General features: G+C 32.9%; 1 pseudogene; it reads left to right on the forward strand.

The window, feature by feature from the left end:
- The first annotated feature begins 500 nt into the window (after positions 1-500).
- Positions 501-3,580, forward strand: LOC133174486 (toll-like receptor 4; annotated as a pseudogene).
- The last annotated feature ends 4,406 nt before the right edge of the window (positions 3,581-7,986 follow it).

Here is a 7,986-nt window from a genome sequence, read left to right on the forward strand (position 1 = left end):
AATCTTCACGTGTTGAAATCTTTAAACCTCACACGAATCAGAATCATACGACTTCCCAAGAAAATATTTCGGAATCTCAAACAACTGGAATATCTTAACCTCAGTTTAATTTTTTTGAGTAAGTTTACAGTACCTGTCAGTCATATGGATCGCCTGTCTTACCTCGTCCTCTCTTATAACCATATATCGTCCATGAGTAGAGAAACTAGAGACATGTTAGATGCAATTTCCCCCAAAAAATCTTCTCTCTTTGAACTTAAAGGGCAACGAATTAAGATGCAACTGTGAGAACTTGGATTTTGTTAAATGGATTCTGAATTCAAACAAAATCAAAGGATTCTGAATTCAAACAAAATCAAATTCCTTCATTTTGATGATTATGTGTGTTTTTACAATTTTTCAAATTCCTCGGGAATTCCGTTCTCAAATATCGAAAATCTACTCTAGGTGTTGGAAAAACAGTGTTCCACGTATACTCTGATCATCGTCATTATGACGTAATTAATAATCGTCCTCTTAACAATCACCATTAGCCGTATTCTTTACAGATATAGATGGAAACTAAGATATATGTATTATTTGGCGAGAGAAAATCATAAAATTAATGTTCATAGGCCAGATGCCTTATCAAACGATCCATACCACTTTGATGCATTCGTATCTTATACTGACGAAGACAGAACATTCGTCATCGACCTTGTTAAGCACTTGGAAAAGGAATTCAATATTAGGCTGTGTATACATCATCGTGATTTCATCCCAGGGATAGCCGATAATATCACAAACTCCAATAATAATAGCAGGAAAACCTTCTCTATTATAGCTTCAATTTTTTTTAAAATTCTTACTGGTGTATGTTTGAACTCAACATGGCATGCATGGAGGCCATTTATTCCAGAAACTGTGAAAATGTTTTGTTTTTGGTAGCATTAGAGAAAGCTGTCATGAAAATGTTACCATTTCATTCATGGATCTGACTGAGTCAAAATCTTATATAGAATTTCTAGAGGGAGATGAAGATGAAGTAATAGCCTTTCGATCCAAGCTTGGAGATACACTCAGGTCTTGTGACAATCAGTTTAGATCTTTATAAGCATGCAGTCACAAGTTGTATAATATTGTAAAATTATAGGGCCTAGTACTTTACCATGTAATATACATAAGGAGTGGATTTCACCAAACTGTTGTATTATAGTACTTTACCATATATTATGTATTGGGGTTTGACTGTAGAATATTTCAATTTATTCACAGGTTGTGGATTTTAATACAGTGAATAAGTGGTCTGTAGAGTAGTATCCCGTTGTAATTTTATTAGAAATGATCTATTGTTTATTTCCATTTGACTATCTGTTTGTTTATTTATGTTATTGATGAAAACGCATTGCACTTCGACGTTGTCATGTAAACCAATGTTGTTACTGTATTACTAGATAATAGATTTTGTGAGATATTGTTGAACAGACAGTGAGGGACAGTGGTACTAAGATGTTTTATGTCAGTTTTTCATCATTGTCTCTCATATTACGGCTGTAATTTACTTACTTGTTTTGGTATTATAACACATGTTGTACCTTATTTGCCTGCCATCTTTCTTACGCAGGAAATGGTCATAAACATTATCGTTTTACAATTAATAAGACACTGTCTGTGTCATCAAATATTTATAATTGATACTTGAACGTTACTTTATTACAAAATTGTGATTTAATATTGTTTTATTTCATGAAACGTTTTGGAACTTGAACATGTAGCGCAAGACGACTGATGTGTACGTAATATTTTCTTGTATTATAATGCCGTGGATTATGTGTTTCCGTTTTATTACAGATTGTTTGTTGAACTTATTTTATTATGCATATGAATTAGAATTTTAAGCTTTTATTTTGCATGCAGAAAGGAAATTTCTCGTCTAATTATTTTCTTTGTATTACATAAAATGTACGTAACGTAGTTCTGATGGGCTCAATAAAGGACAATAAATCATTGGTTTGTTTTGTTCACGTGACTATTTTGGACGCCTATATATGAGGACTAAGCGTCAGCATATCATGACATCAACAGCACTGACTAACTATACTTAATGCAATAGCTACTAAGGTATGATTAAAAAGAATGTAAATTTCAGTACAAAGTAGCAAAAGACTCTTTACCACAATCCACTCTATTTCATTAGGCCAGAAATGTCAAATTTATTACATACATGTGTATGGAGAAAATGGTTTGCAGTATATTCATGAGATTACTACCGCGTGATTTACTTCTCATTAATATTCATAAGTTCCTGCATAATCTCGAAATGCCATTTCTTTAAATTTCGATATTAAACCTGCAAACCCGGTTCATTTTTCCCCCATGCCTCCCTCATATTTATCTTAGTAGAATGTTGAGTTTTTAACAGTTGACAACTAATGATACTTTTTTGTGTAGGTCCCATTGGTGAAAGCTACTAGCATTGCCGTTTTCAATTTAAAAATTAAGGCGGTCGTAACTCTTCACGAAATTATAAATCGTCTGCTTTAGTATCAACAATCTTCTCTATTCCTGTGGAAAATATTAAGAAAAGCCAAACCATCAGCGGAATGATGAACTTTATCCGAAATGGTTATTATATAGAAATTTTCTATTTTTTCTATTTTCTGTTTGTAAATTTTTATGGAAGCTGTCGCTATTATAGCTCCAATATGGTCGATATGCAATTGAGCAGAATGAACACCATTTCTCCATATGATAACATAATTATAATTATACCTACGACTACGAGATATATGTTATGTACGGGATTCTCAAATGTATACATGACTGTCATGCCTGTTTTGTTATATTTATTTCATTGAAAACGTCATGAAATGAAGTATTCTAAACGAAAACATAAAACTTGGTCATAATTTACAAGGATGTAAAGTACAATATGAAAAACTTTATCATACTCTATATAAACATATAAGGGCTGGCGGAAGATACACCCCCCTCTTTTTTTATTTTGACAGATTGGTTGTCCTGATAAAATTTAAATCACTAAAGTTACACGGAGTGACACTCAGTAAGCTGATTGGCATCAGTGTGCCAAGAAAGCTTACAATATTGATCAAGGCATCATTTGAATCGGCCGCAAAATCTTCCAACGTGCAAATACCCTAGATCCGTTTTATATCATGCGATGTGACAATGCCGATGGTTTCTGCAGCTAACCGACGTGGTTAAGGGCATCACAATATATTTGAAATAATTATTTTCTGGAAACTCATAATGAGTTGTTTACTCCAATTCAGGGAGTATATATCTCAACACTCCAATTCAGGGAGTATATTTCTCAACACTGTGGAAAATCACAGATTAATATGAGATGAAAACTCTGGAGAAATTTGAAATGTGCTTATAACAACGAAAATTGAAATGTATTAATATAAAAACAAATTAGAAAACTAAATATTAAATAATTTAAAAATCATTTTTCTGTTCCTTTAATTTATGTTATCAGTGAGGCATTATTCTAATGGAACACTAATGTACGTACATTTCCCCATTTGCACTTTCTAACTCAACCTCAAATGGGTCGGCTACCCCCTGTGGCCTGTAATAAATAAGGCTTTTCGAGACGAGTGGAAATTCTCGTCGATGTAACAGCTATTATAATAGAGACTACAAAGTTCAGGATCGTATTATTTTTTTTTTCAACAAAGAATAAAAAATAACTTTATTTTTAGTACTGTATATCAAAACTTTTCGTAAAATTAAATAATTTTTTTGCAATACATACGTTATACTTGAGAGAATTTTCCGGGAACAGACAATTTCGCCTTCTAACTCAATACAATATTCTTCCGAAGAAAAAGTAATTTACAACACATTCAAATTGTCTGCCCTTTTCTTAACTTTCTCTAGTTAGAGGAAACGTCTTTACAGACCTGATATGTCCAGTCATTGTGTATCTATAGATTCATCTGTTATAATTTACTAATATACTACATATACTTAGGATTTTCAAAGTCTACGGAGTTGCAAATTTCGGCTATTGGTCACAAGAGCTGGATAATTTTTTTTTTTTTTTTTTTCAGAAATTATCCTGGTGTGATTTGAATAAAATGATCTTAAACGTATAGTACATCATTGCATGTAACAGAAATTAGGTGTCTAAGAAAATTGCGTAATATAATGTAAAAAGCGTGTTCTAAATGTCAGCTTATGGAATGAAATGTATGGAGATAACGAACAGTATTCAAGCTCAAAAGTCAATTAAACAATACAAATTTAGAAGCAGAACAAACACAGACCTCTAAAACATCAGAGATGAGATCAGGTGCCATGGAGGAGTTAACATCCCCTGCCGACCGGTCACACCCGGCGTGTGCTCCTTGTCATGATAGGGAAATAACGGAAAAATCCGTCGACAATTCAGTGTGTAAATAATGGCCTAACCATTTCTATGAAAAACGTCAGTCAGCATTTGACTTAATGATAAATTGTATTTGCTGACAAGGTCATTGTATCGACCATCGAACTTACGAAATGACGACTTTAAATTAAGACAGCTGATATTCTTGTTTCATCAACCAATCAAATACTAATTCTACATTTGTTAGAATTAATTTCAGATTAAATAGCCAGCAACTTGTTTGTTAATATCTAAACCCCATTTTAGAAATTACTCATACGTAGAGCAGCCTCTTGCGTACAGAATCAACTGAGAGATATGAACCCTGTATGCAGGTGATGAAGGTATATTGCTGCATAAGTAAGGGAAGTTGACGATTGAAAAGTTAATGTCATCCCATTTATCATAAAGCTTGGTCGTTAGATTACCATTAACGTCTTTTTCTAGTAAAATATCCAAATGTGAAATAGACGTGTCAGACTCTGTGGAATTTTTATTTCAAGCTCAGCGGGATGTATCGTATCGACATAAGAATGGAAATAACCATTGTTTATTAACAATATGTCATCGATATATCTAAATGCCGAGTTGAAGGCCACAGCAAGTGGGTTTTTGTTTTCTTCTTTTCACGTATAAGATTTTGAACAAAATCTGCTTCATATGAATAAAAAAATAGGTCTGCTTATAACGGGGAGCAATTGGTTCCCATTGGAATTCCAATAGATTGTTGGAAGACCTGGTCTCCAAAAGCCACATAGATATTGTCAATCAGAAACTCAAGCATCTTTTTGATATCAACTTCAGAGTACTTGTGTGTACAATCAGAATGTTTTTTTTTTAACAAAATTAAATAATTTTGCAAATGACGAATGTCAAGGTAAGTAAATTAACGAGTTCCATTTTCATTAAAAAGCAGCTGTCTGTGATATCAAAATGCATAGACTTTACTTTATCGTGGGGAATAGTTGTAGATAAAGTTGAAAATTCGTAAGTTTTTATGTTGTTGATTTTGGTAAAGTTTTGTGATTTCAAATTTTCCAAAAGTTCCTTGGAATTTTTAAGTATCCACATCTGATTTACACCACTTCTGAAATATATTGTTGCTCAGTACTCCCGGCGTTTTTCCTTAACGACTGTTAATATTTTAGTGAGGAGTAAAGACGGAGGCTCAGTGGAACCTTTACTGGAACCCGATATGTATCTTTCTTTGTAAAGAATTTTATGAAGTTTCGGAATCCATTAGAGATATGATAATTCAAATTCATGTTGGTTGTTGGAAATATGAAAAATATTCAAAACTGACATATGATTTTGAAGAATTTCTTCCTTAGAAAGGGAGCTATGGGTATAATTTGGATGACCACTTTTTGAATTAAATCCCAGTTCCTCTAAAATGCAATCTAAATAATGAGCCTTACAAACAAATACAGTGTTGTCACCTGCTTTGTCATACACCCGATACATTTAATCCATTCTGACATAGTGTCAAGCTCCTCTGTTTCATGTCTGCGTAGTCTTCCACAGAATCCAAAATGTTTATGAAATTTTGATGCCAATTAAAAGATCGGCTCCCTAAATGTTGGCCTTCTTAAAATTATTGATTCAAGGTCTTCGTTATTAACTACATTTAAGATTTCAGTAATAATGTGTCCAGCAGGACTCTAGTTGTAGGGCGAAGAAGAACAAGAACAGGAAGGAGGATTGTGTATCAGATGCTCAATATCCAGGCTCTGTAAAGTTTTTTTTGTGATTAAAAAAATGGAAGCAATAGTTGATGTATATATGTAGGAAATACAAAATGTTGTCTTCAACTTGAAATATGGTGTCATAGAAGACTGGACCCTTTTGTGATTAAGAACATTACTTATATTAACTGCGTCAATACCTTTGTTGGCATATTGGAGTTTAAGAGAAAAAAAACGGGTTGCATTTTCTTCTGTAAAACGTGGCGGTTTACCAAAAATACGCCCCTAATTTTTTTTCGGTTCCAAAGCGACAGGATCCATTATCCTTCAAAATGTGTATTTAGGCCATTCCAGTTTTATTTATTAGTTTAGCGTACACCCATCTTTCAAAAACCTACCTACCTATTCGCTTAAAAAATACAAATCAAAAAATAAAACACAGACTTTACAGTAATAAAAATTACATCATTCAAAGTAATTGTTTTCATGAATCTATTTTTCTCATAGTAATATCTTTTGTTTGGAAAAATCAAGGTATTAAATGCCTGAAATATACATAATATGACATACTGGAGAGATATATGTAAATAACTTCACAAATTTCTAAGATTTTGACCAAAATAATTAATTTCAGGACTCCTGATGTTGTTGTTTTTTCTGATAATTGGTGCCAAAAACCAAGGCGCACGCAGACGCGATACATAGAAAAAAAAGTTTGAATGACTTTAATATCTTCTTTATTATGCAAACCCTCAAGCTAAGTAAATATAAAAACTACATGTACAGTCAATCCCTAAACAAATTAACAATACTGGAGTCAATCTAAAATATTAATGAAAGTGAAAAATATCAGTAAGTGTCTCTTATCTATGGGAGAAAGAGGGAACGTCCACCAGTCTCAAACGATGTCAAGATCTTTTAACGGAGGCAAATTACAGAGAATGCTCAGCTAAAGGGGAAACTCCAGGCCACGGAGAGTCAGGTAGATGCCATACAACGGGGGAAGGAGGAGGTAAGATATGAATGGATTATGGAATTATCGTTTGAATAGCCTTTTTTAAAGGTCATCTACATTTAAGACCTAGGTTCACTTTATGCTGAAAATGGCCCTGTTGATATACCAATTCATTGACTAACACTCTATGTTCATTTCAAACATCAAGCTAAACTGACACAATTCATGTAATCATAGTGCATTGACTAGCTAGAAAATTACGTCATTTTTGAAGGATACGCAGTCACGGATGATCTAAATGATATTTAATACATTTTCAACTACATCTAAGCAGTTTCACTTTTTTTCAGTAATTCTCAGAGCTATAAAAGGCCCTAAGTAAACCATGTTCCTTCATCTCTTTCTCTCATGGACAATATCCATATCATTACAGTTCATTTGTGATAGTAAATTCAAGTTGATTCTGAAATTAACAGCATTAGAAGCTCGGGATTATAGACATTTAAATGTGCATGTAGCTGTGGTATTTAACATACATGTTATAATTAAGACCCCTTTAAAACCTCTACAGAGCAATGAACAATACATGTACATGTACTAGGTACTGTTTTAAAATCTTTAATAATGGAATGCTATCAATAAAATTTTACATACTAATATCCCTACCTATTTTGACTTTTGCCTTAAAATTTTAATCAGATATATAAAATACAGCTGAAGTTCGGTATCTTGAACACCAATATCTAAAATACCATGAATATGTCAAAATGCCAAAGTGATTTGGAAGTCCAAACCAATTATTTATTAAGTATTTTACCCTGGATACCTCAAATCCTCGGATATCTCAAAGTTCTTTCTCAGTCCCATCAAGTTCTAGATAATGAGGTTTGACATTACTTTTTTTAATATCAAGATGAACAAAGGGTTAGGGTTTTGTCCATTGCTGACGTTGTTATGATGTTACTTGTTGG

This window comes from Saccostrea echinata, unplaced genomic scaffold, assembly GCF_033153115.1.
Source record: "Saccostrea echinata isolate AGI-Se365-2 ecotype Australia unplaced genomic scaffold, CSIRO_AGI_Sech_v1 ptg000058l, whole genome shotgun sequence".
Taxonomy (NCBI): domain Eukaryota; kingdom Metazoa; phylum Mollusca; class Bivalvia; order Ostreida; family Ostreidae; genus Saccostrea; species Saccostrea echinata.